Consider the following 14,424-nt stretch of genomic DNA (forward strand, 5'->3'; position numbering starts at 1 on the left):
ATTTTTGCTTATTTGAAATGTTTCTCGTATTATAAACAGAATTATTATTTAAAAATAAATCTATTCTGAACTTACTGTTACATAGATACTATTTGTTGATATTATGCTACACTGATACCACACTGTTTTAATTACTATAGCTTTATAGTATGTTTTATTATCTAATAGGGCAATTTCCCTTCTCCATTTTTTTTTTTAATTTATAAAAATAAGGAGGCAGCTTTTACCAACCAATTTCTCTTTCATATAAACTTTCAAGTTGGTTTGTCATTTCAAAAAATTGGTAAAATTTTGTTTGGAATTATATTGAATTTATACCTTAATTTGAAAAACTTAAAGTCTTTGCATAGTTTATTGGTCCTTTCCAGAAACATATGTCTCTCTTCACTTACTCATGTCTTTTATATCTTTGAAAACAGTTTTCTAGTTTTCTTTTTAAAAAGTTTTAAATTTATTTTTATTTTCTGTAGAGATAAAAATTTGTAAGACCCAGGCTGGTCTTAAACTCCTAGCCTTCAGCAATCCTCCTGCCTTGGCATCCCAAAATACTGAGATTGCAGGTGTTAGCCACTGTGCCCAGCCACTCTAGTTTTCTTAATACAAGTGTACCCACTTATTGTTGTCTCTGTTCCTAAGTATTTTATACTTTTCTGTTGTTGCAAATGAGACTTTTTGTATGTTATTTCCAAATTGATTATTTCTTTAATTTTTGCACATTGACCTGTTATTGAGACATATTAGACTCCTTTGTCCTCTCTTTTGCTTTTTGATTAATTCTACCTATAGACTTAGTTCTATAGTTTCAACTGTATACTTACAAAATAAGTTCTGTTTCTTCCTTCTTAATACTTCTCTTTTTCTGAGTTCATTAAATTGGGTAAAATTTCAAGTACAGTTTTTCAATAATAGTATTGTTAGCAGAAATCTTTGCTTTTCTTCTAATTTAAATAGGAATTCTTTGAATGATTTATATTATGCATTGGACTTATTGAAAGTTTCTGCTTTCACTCTTTTCCAGGTTTATTTCTAACCCTAGTTTACTAAGATGTGGTCAATGAAATTGCTGCTGAATTTTATCAAGTGATTTTTTTTTAGCATCTATTGAGATTATTATAAACTTTTCTTTATTGATATGCTATAGTGAATTATGATGATAATTTTTTTCTGGTAACTAATTTAATCAGACTCTAATTATAATGTTTTGTTATCTTGATATACTGCTGGATCAAATTCACAAATATTTTAATTAGGATATCTGTACCTATGGTTATAGCTGAAATAGCTTAAATGTTTGAATGTTTGTCTCTCTGGGTTTCTGCCTATCTCTCTATTTGGTTATTTGCTGGATACTATACCTGGTCTGGTTTTGATATCAGAGTTATGTTTATTTCACAGAATGCATTAGAAATATTTCTTTTTTATGCCCTAGAAGAGTTTAAATAGTGTAAATATGGTCAATTTCTTGAAGGCCCAAAAGAAGTTTATTAAAGCTATATTGGTTTAGTGCCTTTTTTAGAGGTAGATTTCTATATTGTTTATCTATTGCTGTGTTAGAAATTATCCCAGAACTCAGTGGCCTAAAACAACAATAACCATTCATTATCTCATTGATTCTGTGAGTCAGGAATTTGGGAGCAGCTCAGTTAAGTGGTTCTGGCTTGAAGTTTCTCATGAGGTTGCAGTTAGATATTGGCTGAGGCTGCAGTGATCAGAAAGCTTTATTGGGGCTGGAGGATCAAAACGTCTCACTAACATGACTGCCAGGTCAGTGCTGGGTATTAGCCAGGAACCTCTGTTCCTTTTTTCATGGGTCTCTCCACAGGACTGCTTGAGTGTCCTCACAGCGTGGCGTCTGGCTTCCCCTAGACTGCAGGGGTATCTCATCTTTTGGCTTCCCTGGGCCACATTGGAAGAAGAATTGTCTTAGGTAACACATAAAATACACTAACACTAATGATAGCTGATGAGCTTTAAAAAAAATTACAAAAATAAATCTCATAATATTTTTAGAAAGTTTATGAATCTGTGTTGGCCGTATTCAAAGCCATTCTGGGCCACATGTGGCCCACAAGCTGCAGACTGAGCAAGCTTGCCCTAGAGTAAGCAATTAAAAAGAGCATGGTAAAAGACACAATGCCTTTTAATAACCGAGTCCTGGAAGACACACATTGTCACTTTTTTTCTTATTCTGTTGGTCGCTGGGCCAGCTCTGATTTAGCCCTGATTCAGAGAGGGGACTATCTAAGGTCCTGACAGTAGAAGCAAAAGTTATTTGAGAGCACCTTGTAGGCTGGCTCCCATAAGTACTCAGTGCCTTTTCAATTATTTAATGATTATTGCTCTAGTCAGATTCTAGCTTTTCTTGAATCAATTTAGTGTGTTATAGTCTTCAAGAAATTTACCCTGTCATATAGTTAAGTGTTTCACACGTTTTTAGTGAAAAGTTTTTGTTATTCCAGGGTTACAAAACAATTCTGCCATAAGATCTTACAGAATTTTTGTGGTTTTATCATAATCAAAATTTTTTTCAAATAATTTGGATATGTGTCTGGGCAGGGTGGCTCACACCTGTAATCCCAACACTTTGGGAGGCCAAAGTGGGAGGATAGCTTGACAGGAGTTTGAGACCAGCCTGGGCAACATAGCAAGACCCCATCTCTACAAAACCTTTTAAAAATTAGCTGGGTGTGATGGCACATTCCTGGAGTCCCAGCTATTCCAGAGGCTGAGACAAGAGGATCACTAGATCCTGACAGTTCGAGGCTGAAGTGAGCCATACCACCACTGCACTCCAGCCTGGGTGACAGAGTGAGAACTTGTCTCAAAACAACATTTCAGGCTATGAAGGGGAAGGGAGGTGGGACATGCCTCATACCCTCTTTTCTTTTGGTGTTTGGGCTTAACTTACCTGCAGTACTGTTAAAATACAGAGCATAAGACTGACAAAACAGGTGCTTTGGCAATAAAATAGCAAATTCCAACCCAACTCTGATATAGCATTACATAACAGATAGCAGATCCTGAAGCCAACAAAAATATTTTACCCCAAAATATATTTTCTTAACATATTTTGAAATGGCCCTGCAAACTTGTCTTTTGTGGGGAAATTTGCATCTGTAAACAATCTGCTTCTGTTTCTAGGTCTTTCCCTGATCTAGGAGAGATTAAATGACAGTCTGACACCGTTAAGAGAGATATTTACCATCTCTTCTAAGGCTGCTACCTGGAGGCTTCATCTACAAAACAAGAACCTTGGCTTCCACAACCCACCTTGTTTTCCTTCACTCAAGCATTCCCCACTCCACAGTGTAAAATCAAACTGTAACCTGAGCCACAGTCATTAATATTGGCTTAGAATAAACCTCTTAAATATTATATGAAGTTTGGCTTTATGGTCAACACTTCCTGTATTTAAAATTTCTTTGTTTTGGCCGGGCGCGGTGGCTCTTGCCTGTAATCCCAGCACTTTGGGAGGCCAAGGTGGATGGATCACCAGGTCAGGAGATCAAGACCATCCTGGCTAACATGGTGAAACCCCACTGGACCTAAAAGTACAAAAAATTAGCTGGCATGATGGCACGCGCCTGTAGTCCCAGCTACTCAGGAAGCTGAGGCAGGAGAATTGCTTGAACCCGGGAGGTAGAGGTTGCAGTGAGCCGAGATCATGCCACTGCACTCCAGCCTGGGCAACAAGCAAGACTCTGTCTCAAAAAAAAAAAAAACAGAAAGTTTCATTGTTTTATTATCTAGGATCATTGTTGAATTTTATCAGATTCCTTTTCAGCATCCATGGAGATGATCATGTAATGGGTAATACATATTATTAGATTTTCTAGAATTGAGCTATCCATATATTCATAGGAGAAAAACCTTCATGGTCATAAATTGCCATTGGATTCTGCTTGTTAATAATTTATTTAGTATTGATATAAATAGAAAGACTAGTCTATGGCTTTGTATTTTTTGTTTTTTGAGATAGAGTCTCGCACTATTGTCCAGGATGGAGTGGAGTGGCATGATCATAGCTCACGGCAGCCTCCAACTCCTGGACACATGTGAGCATCCTGCCTCAGCCTTCTGAGTAGCTGGGATTACAGGCACACATCACTGTGTCTTGCTAATTAAAAAAATTTTTTTGTAGAGACAAGGTCTGCCTAGATTGCCCAGGCTGTTCTTGAACTCCTAGGCTCAAGTAATCCTCCCACCTTGGCCTCTCAAAGTGCTGGTATTACAGGCATGAGCCACCACATGGGGCCTTAGCTTTTGTAAATTTTGTAGTCTTTCTTGGTTATATATTTTATACTCCTTTCATAAAAATGAATCAAAATAATTAGGAAGCTTTTCTTCTTTTTCTAGGCTCCAGAATAGTTTAAAAGAAAGTGGAATTATCTGCATTTTAAAGATTTGGTAGAATTCCCCTGTGCAATAATATGGCTTTGATACTTTTCTTGGGAAGAAGAGAGGAGCAACTGTTAGCTATTTCCATATTGGACTTTCTCGTGTAATCTTGAGTATGGGATAGTATAAAATAAAATTAGGTGGGGCACTGTTGTTCATGCCTGTAATCTTAGCACTTTGGGAGGCCAAGGCAGGTGGATTGCTTGAGCCCAGGAGTTTGACACCAGCCTGCACAATGTAATGAGACTCCATCTCTATTTTTAAAAATAATAATGAGAAGAAATATGTATTTGATCACTATCCCTTCATCCCTTGGCACACAGTTTGATATGCTCTGGATCTGTGTCCCCACCAAATCTCAAATTGAATTATAACCTTCAATGTTAGAGGTGGGACCTGGAGGGAGGTGATTGGGTCATGGGGCAGATTTCTCATAAATGAATGGTTTAGTACCATTTCCTTGGTGCTGTTCTCATTGTGGAAGGAGACCTTTAATCCTCTTCTGCTTCTAAGACCATTTCCCCTTCAGCCTTCTACATTGCATCTCAAAAGGAGAAGTTAGAAGTCAGCCAGAAGAGGGGCCGGTAGGCGCCGCTGGCCAGGTTAAGGATAAGACCCTTACTGCTAACCACAATCCCATCTGTAGATCACGGATATGGTATGGAGGAATCTTTCTGGAAGGCACTGTTTTTACTTAAACACGATCAGATCCCCACCTAAGTCATATATCCCATGCCTACTTCATGGATCAAGATCTTTTCACATGTAATTTCTAGAGTTGTAAGCCTTTAGAAGGACAAGGATTTTCTTCGCTGGGGAGTTCGGCTATTGGGGCATTCAGGCCTGCTGCAGCTCCCAGCCAAATAAATCACCACTTCCTTCCCAGCTTGGTGTTCCAGAGGTTTGTTTGCGGTCTTTCCTACTTCATTATGACAGTGAGTTCTCACGAGATCTGGTTGTTTAACAGTGTATGGTACCTCCCCCTTCTCTTTTGCTCCTGCTCCTGTCATGAAGACATGCCTGCTCCTGCTTTTTTACCTTCTACCATGATTGTAAGTTTTCTGAGGCCTCCCCAGAAGCTGAGCAGATGCTAGTATCATGCTTCCTGTACAGCTGAGAAACCATGAGCCAATTAGAACTCTTCTTTTTTGTTTTTTGAGACAGGGTCTCACTCTGTTACCCAGGTGGGAATGCGATAGTGTTGTCATAGCTCACTGCAGCCTCAATCTCCCAGGCTCAAGTGATCCTTCCACCTCAGCCTCCTGAGTAGCTGGGACTACAGATGTGAGCCACCAAGCTTAGCTAATTTTCGTATTTTTGGTAGAGATGGGGTTTCACCTTATTACACAGGCTGGGCTCAAACTCCTGAGCTCAAGCAATGCACCCATCTCGGCCTTCTAAAGTGACAAGATTACAGGCATAAGCCACTGAGCCCAGCCTGAATCTCTTTTCCTTATAAATTCCCAAGACTCAAGTATTTCTTTATAGCAATGCAAGAATGAACTAATACAGAAATCCGTAATCCTAAAACCGTTTGTCACTGAAGTGATAAGTGTCTTTGTGTATGCTAATGAATGACTGGTAGCTGAGAGCTCCTGGATAGCCTCAGGATGGCAGCTGGTTGCCAGGGGGACTAACCATGTGGTGACATGTGGTTAGAGAGTTTGAACTTTTAGCCCCCAAATCCCCACATCTCATAAGAGAGAGGGATTGAAGATTGACTTAATCACCAATGGCCAATGACTTAATCAGTCATGCCTACAGAATGAGGCCTCAGTAAAATCCCAAAAGGACAGGGTTCAGAGAGAGCTTCCAGGTTGTGGAACATGGGGAGGTGTTGGGAGGGTGGTGTGCTTCAAGAGGGAATGGAAACTGCACACCTTTTCCTTCCTACGTGGCCCTATGCGTCTCTGCCATCTGGCTGTTCCTGAGTTGTATCCTGTTATGGTAAACTGGCAATATAGTAAGTAAACTGTTTTCCTGAGCTCTTCTAGCTGTTGTAGCAATTTTTTTTCTTTGAGATGGAGTCTTGCTTTGTTGCCTAGGCTGGAGTGCAGTGGCGTGATCCCGGATCACTGCAACCTCTGCCTCCTGGGTTCAAGCAATTCTCGTACCTCAGCCTCCCAAGTAGCTGGGATTACAGGTGAGCACCACCATGTGCCTGGCTAGTTTTTATATTTTTAGTAAAGATGGGATTTTGCCACATTGGCCAGGCTGGTCTCAAACTCCTAATCTCACGTGATCCACTACCTCAGCCTCCCAAAGTGCTGGGATCACAGGCATGAGTCGCTGTGCCCAGCCAGTTCTAGCAAATTATTAAAAGTGAAGTTGGCAGGGGGGTGGTGGTTGTAGGAACTTCCAATTAATAGCTGGTCAGTCAGAAGCACAGATGATAACTTGGACTTGGAATTGGCATATGAAGTAGGAACGGTCTTGCAGGACTGAGCCCTTCTTCTGAGGAGTTTGGGCTAAGCTCAGGTTGTAGTGTTGGAATTTATTTGAATCGTGGGCTACCTAGTTGGTGTCCAGACAGCTGGAGAATCGGTTGGTGTGGGAAAACAACAACAGCAACAGCAACATACATTTGATGTCAGCAGTGAAGTGATGTGAGTGTTGAGAGTAAAGTACAGAGGAAACGAGTTTTCCTTCAGATGGGAAGCCATAGAGCTGAGCATCAAAAACAAGTAATGACTTCAGTCACGTTCCAGCGCCTGGGGACGGCCCATACTTTCATTAACATCTGCATAGTCATGGCAATACCAGTCTGGAAAGGCAGAATCAATCAGAAGCAGCTAAAATGCATTTTTCAACCTGAGAAGAAAGCAATACTATGAAAAGTATCCAAGGGAAGTTTCCCATGCACGTGTATGTTCATTGCAACACTATTCACAGTAGCACAGACATGAAGTCAACCTAGATGCCCATCAATGGTGGACTGGACTGGATAAAGAAAATGTGGTACATATATACCACGGAATACTACATGGCTGTGAAAAATGAGCTCATGACCTTTGCAGAAACATAGATGGAGCTGGAGGCCATTATCCTAAGTGAATTAAAGCAGGAACAGAAAACCAAATACCACATGTTCTCATATCATAACTAGGAGCTAAACATTGAATCCACATGAACATAAAGAAGGGAACAATAGACACTGGGGCCTATTTGAAGGTGGAGCATGACAAGAAGGTAAGGATTCAAAAACTACCTATTGGGTATTACGCTGATTACCTGGGTGACAAAATCAAGTGTACACCAAACCCCTGCAACACACGATTTACCCATATAACAAACCTGCACATGTACCCCTTGAACCTAAAAGTTGGAAAGAAAATGTGTTTAAAAATAAAAGTAAAACTATTCTTGGAAACAGCTGGCTTGGAAAATATGCTTGCCCTAGAGATTAGAAAGTTAAGGAAGACATTTGCTTTAGACAAACAAAAAACAAACAAAAAAACCCACATAAATCCTGATAAATTAATATATAAGTATACATACATACTTATACAACAGTAGCAGTGACTTATATAACTTGCCTTCGTGACCCAAATTTACTGTATTATAAATTAACATGAATCAGAAATTAACATGAGTCAGACAAAGCAAAAAAGGAATCAGGTTAGACTTGAGAATTTGGCTAAAAAAGAAGAATTACAATTGTTGAATTATTTTTAATTTCAGCCTGCTACTGTTGTATAAATATGTATGTATACTTATATATTAATTTACCAGGATTTATGTGGGCTTTTTTTTATTTTGTCTAAAGCAAATGCCTTCCTTAACTTTTTAATCTCTAGGGCAATCATATCTTCATTGATGACTTAAAAAAATTGCCTTATTTATGACTTAATGAAATTATATATACATAAAATTTAAAAATAAATTTAATAAATTTAATAAATTTATTTTTTGTAGAGATGGGGTCTTGCTATGTTGCCCAAGCTGGTCTTGAACTCCTGGGATCAAGCAATCCTCCTGCCTCTGGCTCCCAAAGTGCTGGGATTACAGGCATGAGCCACTGTGCCCAGCCTCAAAAACTTAACTTTTAATTTCAGAACACTGACCCCATTTTTCTTGCGTCTGTGTTTTCCAGATGGCAATTACCAGCTTTTAGCTTAAATAAACTCTTTAAAACTAAATTTTAATGCTTTGAATTATTTCAGGTTGACACGTGGAACCAAATAAAGTTGGTTCACAAATATAATTGCATCACATTTTACCTGAAAACCTTCCAGTAAAGTCTTTGGTGATCTGGCCTCAGTCCATCCTCTATTCTCACTCCTGATACTCTCCTTTGTACATCGTATCCAGCCTCTTTTATGCCGACATAAGATGTTTGGTCATGCATTCACTGGTTTTTCTTTTGCCCTAAATCCTTTTCCTTTTCTCAAAGTGATAAGCTCTTTCTCATCCTTCAAGACCTAGCTCAGATCTTAATATCTATAAGAAGTCTTCTTGACTCCTAGTTAATCAGCTTCTATCTTTTTCTTTCCACAGTACAGTATTTAACTATATGTCTCTCCCTAGACTGAGCCTTTCCCAGCAGACTGTGAAAGCAATGGCAATATCATATTCACCTTCTTGAAAACAATGTCAGTGTCTTACTCATCCTTATATTCTCATGTCTATTACTATTCCCTTGTACTATTGCCCAGCAAAATGTCTGCATAATACATCTTTAATGGATGGGTGAATGCTAAAGCAGTATGATCCTTGGTTGCTCGAAAGTGCAATCTAAAAAAAAGGACATTAGTCTAAAGGCAAGAAACAAGCCTGTAGAATTTAAAAAAAAAAAAAAAAAACTACACACAATATACGCAATTTAAACCAAAAATTTTATTCAGAAAATAAAAAGTAGAATGTAAAGTTACAATTCCAATGTAAATCGTTGGAAATTTGCATAGGAGACAGTCCTGAATGTGGATAGGTCATCCAAATCTTCTTTCCATTATATGCTGAATCTTTGAAGTGAATGAACTGTTATGGTCACACAGCTCACTTTGACATCCATTATTGTTTTGTTTCACTGATAGTTTTCCTGTGTATTTGAGTTGTTTCAATGGTCTATTTTTTTTTTAATTTATAGTCACAATACTTTGTTTAAACAAACACAACCAAACAACAACATTCATCCCAATGTTGATAACAAATTACATTTTTTTCTTTTGACATGGGATCTCACTATGTTGCCCAGGCCAGAGTACAGTGGCTATTCACAGGTGCAATTGTAGTGCACTGAAGCCTTGAATTCCTGGGCTCCGGTCATCTTCCCACCTCAGCCTTCTGAATAGCTGGGACTACAGGCACATGCCACTGCACCTGGCACAAATTATAATTTTTAAAAGATGGTCGGGTGCAGTGGCTCACGCCTATAATCTGAATACTTTGGGAGGCCTAGGCAGGTGGATCACCTGATGTCAGGAGTTCAAAACCAGCCTGGCCAACACGGTGAAACCTTGTCTCTGCTGAAAATAGAAAAATTAGCCAGGCATGGTGTCACACACTTGTAAACCCAGCTACTTGGGAGGCTGAGGCAGAAGAAGCACTTGAGCCCAGGAGGCGAAGGTTGCAGTGAGCAAGAGTCAGATGTCAATCAAATAGTCAAATAAATTTTTAATATTATAAATAATACTTTTATTTCATTTATTATTCTAACCTCTAAAAGTCAGGATGTTTCTTTTCTTTTCTTTTTTTTTTTTGTGTATGTGATGGAGTCTTTGCTCTGTCGCCCAGGCTGGACTGCAGTGATGCGATCTCGGCTCACTGCAACCTCCACCTACAGGGTTCAAGCAATTCTCCTGCCTCACCCTCCTGAATAGCTAGGATTACAGGCGCCCTGCACCACCCCCAGCTAATATGTTTGTATTTTTAGTAGCGATGGGGTTTCGCCATGTTGGCCAGGCTGATTTCAAACTCCTGACCTCAAGTGATCCACCTGCTTTGGCTCCCAAAGTATGCTAGGTGCTATGATTAGGTGAGAGCCACTGCGCCTGGCCTTTTTTTTTTTTTCCTGGTAGAGAAGGGGATCTCGTTATGTTTCCCAGGTTGGTCTTGAACTCTTGACCTCAAGTGGTCCTCCTGCCTTGGCCTCCAAAAGTACTGGGATTACAGGTGTGAGTCACCACCCGAGGCCATGACTTTTAACTGTTTTTCAAATGCATTATGCTTATGAACTATATCTCTATTTTAAAAAATACAATGTAATGATTCTTTTAATTCAGAATGAATAAGAAAACAAAAAGCTTACTCTGGACCAGGGAAGCTATAAATCTACATGTGTATTTCTGATTCTGGCTATAATGATTATAGATTCTAATATTCTTATTTTACATATTAACAAATTGAGGTTTAGAGTGGGTTCAGTATTTACCTAAGGTCACACAGGTAATGTATACCCAAACCTGGGATTCCCAAATCATCTTATCTCTACTCCTCAGTTTCTGCCCTTTCTCATGTCTTCCTACCTGTTAGGAAGGAAAAATATTTATTTATTTATTTTTTTTTTGAGACAGAGTCTCACTCCGTAACCCAGGCTGGAGTGCAGTGGCACAATCTCAGCTCACAATCCCAGCACTTTGGGAGGCCAAGGTGGGCAGATCACCTAAGGTCAGGAGTTAGAGACCAACCTGGCCAACATGGGGAAACCCTATCTCTACTTAAAATGCAAAAATTAGCTGGGCATGGCAGCAAGCACCTGTAATCCCAGCTACTCTGGAGGCTGAGGCAGGAGAATTGCTTGAATGCAGGAGGCACAGGTTGCGGTGAGCCAGGATCACACCATTGCAGTTCAGCCTGGGTGACAAGAGTGAGACCCTGTCTGGAAAAAAAAAAGAAAATACACATAAATTTTAAAAGATTAAATTTCATCATTCAGAAATAGCCAATATTTTTAATATTTTGATGAGAGAGAGAGAGAGAGAGAAGGAAGGTTATAAAGAATATAAAGAAGAAGGAAGTAAGGAAGATTATAAAGGAAGGACAAGTAAATACAATTTGATAATATCAAGTGAAGAGGTGTTTGAATAGTCTGCTTATGATAATAATTACTATAATATTTTAAAAATATTTATACTTGTAACTATTTCTCCCTAAATTTTTATCACTTATAAGGAAACAGCCAAAGATCGTAAATAAATAATAAACACATAAATTCACAAATTCAAAATAAAAGTTACTGTAGACTTAAGATTTAAATATTTTGTAAAAATATTTATCCTGACTTTCCAACATCAGCATATTTTCCAGTCTTTGTAGTTTTGTTAAACAGAGGAAAAGGGAATTCTCAGAGATGACTAATTGTTCAGGGAAATGAATCCTTCTAGAAAAATGTTAAGAAGGAAATTGCTCAGCATCAGACTTTTAAGTTGCTTCAAATGCCACCATCTAGCCAGGCATTGTTTTGTTTTGTTGTTTTCTTTGAGCAGTTTCATCATATTCACAGGCATTGTTTCATTCCTCCATGAGGTCACCTTAAATCCACCTATGGAAAATCTTGAAGCCTTTTACAATAAGATCTTGAATATAGTGTGCAGCAGTAATACACAGAAATTAGTAAAATTGAGATCATTTTATTTTATCTTCAAACAGTGTTTGAGCATCTGCTACACTGTGTTCCTCATTAAGGAGGCAAAGAATTGGGAGGTGCAGTCCAGGTCCAAGAGAAGCTCTCAGATCCCAGGGGAGATAGGGCAGGCAGGTAAAGAGATGGTTAACAATGACTGTGGTATCATCTGAGTGACATATGAGCAGGTGGTCAAGGCTCAGAGGAGAGGATCTGGAAGCTGGATTTATGGATGAGAGGGACTTGGTTTGAGTTTCAAAGAAAGAGTTGTCACAAAGTCACAGATTAAGAGGGAAACGTGTTGATGCCATTCCCAGCATGAGGAAAACATTCCCACCATGTGATTTCCGGCACTGTGAAGGGTGAGTTGTAAATTCAGAAACACTTTGTAATAGCAAATCTAATCACACAAATTAAGTAACTTTAGGTAGTAATTTAAAAAGACTTTAACCTCACCCAGCTGGGGGTTTTAAAGAGATGTCTTTTTCTTTTCTATATTTCTAAAAACATTTTACAATATTTTTAGTTACATAAGCAATACCTGCTCAACATAGGAAAAAACGAAAATAAGCAAAAATAAGAAAATAAAAATCAGTGACCATTTCAACTCTGAAGTTACCGATCTTTTTATTTTCATAGATAATATTGCTAAAGTTCTCCAAAATAGTTATATCAATGTATATTCTCACCATGGATATTATTTTTTTAGAAAAATATGTAACTAATGTATTTTTTTTTTAATTTTGAAAGGACAAATGTTTATTAAAGCCATTTGGTTAATCCCAGAGTAGATGTGATTAAAATCATGGTCTTTTGAATATTTTAGAATAGAAATAGTGAGTCGGGGAACTGGATGAGAGAGAAAATGTAACTTTTGGTATAAATTCTTATTTTCTTCCTAGACACATGATTGGGAGAGATACCTTTGTAAACAAATGGCTACAATAAGAATAAAATTTGCCAAAATTTTGGCTTTAAAATTATGAAAGGGCTGGCCAGGCATGGTGGCTCATGCCTATAATCCCAGCACTTTCAAAGGCAAAGGTAGGAGGATTGCTTGAGCTCCAGAGTTCAAGACCAGCCTGGGTAACATAGCAAGACCTCGTCTCAAAAAAAAAAAAATAAAAAATACACACACATACACACACACACTCACACACATGAAAGGGAAAGAAAATAGAAGAAAAAAGTTTATATTTTCAAATCAGTTAAAGCAAAATGACCTCATGAAGGCGTTTAGTGCATAGGTCTTGCAGTCTCTGAAGGAGATGCTTGTGAGGCTGGGACTTCCAGAAACTTAAAAATATTGGAGGTGAGTGGCAAGATTTGGGGATGAGAAGGAAGAAAAGGATAAGAGTTGTGTCTGAATAGGTTAGATTTCTTTTGGAGGGCATGGACGTTTATTTGTTTACTTATTTTCAGCTCAGAGGCCAGAAGGACAATGAACAGAGATGGCTTAACGTCTGTTCTCATCTGGGTTTGAACCATTGGGATAAAAGAAGAGAAATCCAAAAGCTGATAAAAGTGATTTCATGACATTTGGTTAAGAGTCTCAGCAAGATCTGAGGGCCTAGACTGATAGAACTAACCTTTCTAACTAAGTAACTGACTAACACAGAGTTTCTCCATGTTGGCCAGGCTGGTCTTGAACTCCTGACTTCAGGTGATCAACCTGCCACAACCTCCTAAAGTACTGGGAATTACAGGCATGAGCCACCGCACCTGGCCTCAATTAACTCTTTAGTGTAACAGGTGTGCACCATCAGGAACTGGCCTCTCCCTGGCACTGGCTGCCAATTTATCATTTTTAGAGGCAATGTGATAATTACCGAACATTCCTCCTCGTGGGTGGGGGAGAGCCCACTCCTGCCCCATTCATGCCTTCTAACTACCTGTAACAAATTGGTGGAGGCCACACGAGACACTGACCTTGGTCTTCTTACTACACACACTATCAGGAGGACCAGCAGTGAGGCTTCTGCACATGGCATCAGATGGGAGACAGAGGAGGAGAGGTCAAATGGGCAGGTACTATGTGACCACAGCCAACAGCCCCCACCCACTTTTGGGAACCCGAGAAATATCTCGGGGACAGACTGGGAAGGACTGCTTTCTTGTTAGGTCAGGTGGGCAGGGATGTGGTGTAATCACCTAACGAGTTCTTCCTGCCCACCGTACAGACCAAATAAATTCTCTGAGACTAAGGCACTGCAGCAGAGAAGGAGAGTTTAACTGAAGCAAGGCTGGCCCACCCAGGAGAACTGGAATTGTCACTCAAGTCAGTCTCCCCCACCTCCAAGGCTCAAAGGTTAGGGTTTTCCTGGACAATTTGGTGGGCAGGGGTCTAGGGAATGGATAGGTTGGGGATGATATCACAGTAATGTGGAAAACAGTCCCCGTGTACTGAGTTCACCTCTGGGTGGGGCCCCTGGACCAGTTGAGTCAAGAGTCCAGCTGGGGTAAAT

This window comes from Aotus nancymaae, unplaced genomic scaffold (genome assembly GCF_030222135.1).
Source record: "Aotus nancymaae isolate 86718 unplaced genomic scaffold, 86718_ANA_hifiasm-v0.15.2.pri h1tg000016l, whole genome shotgun sequence".
Classification (NCBI taxonomy): domain Eukaryota; kingdom Metazoa; phylum Chordata; class Mammalia; order Primates; family Aotidae; genus Aotus; species Aotus nancymaae.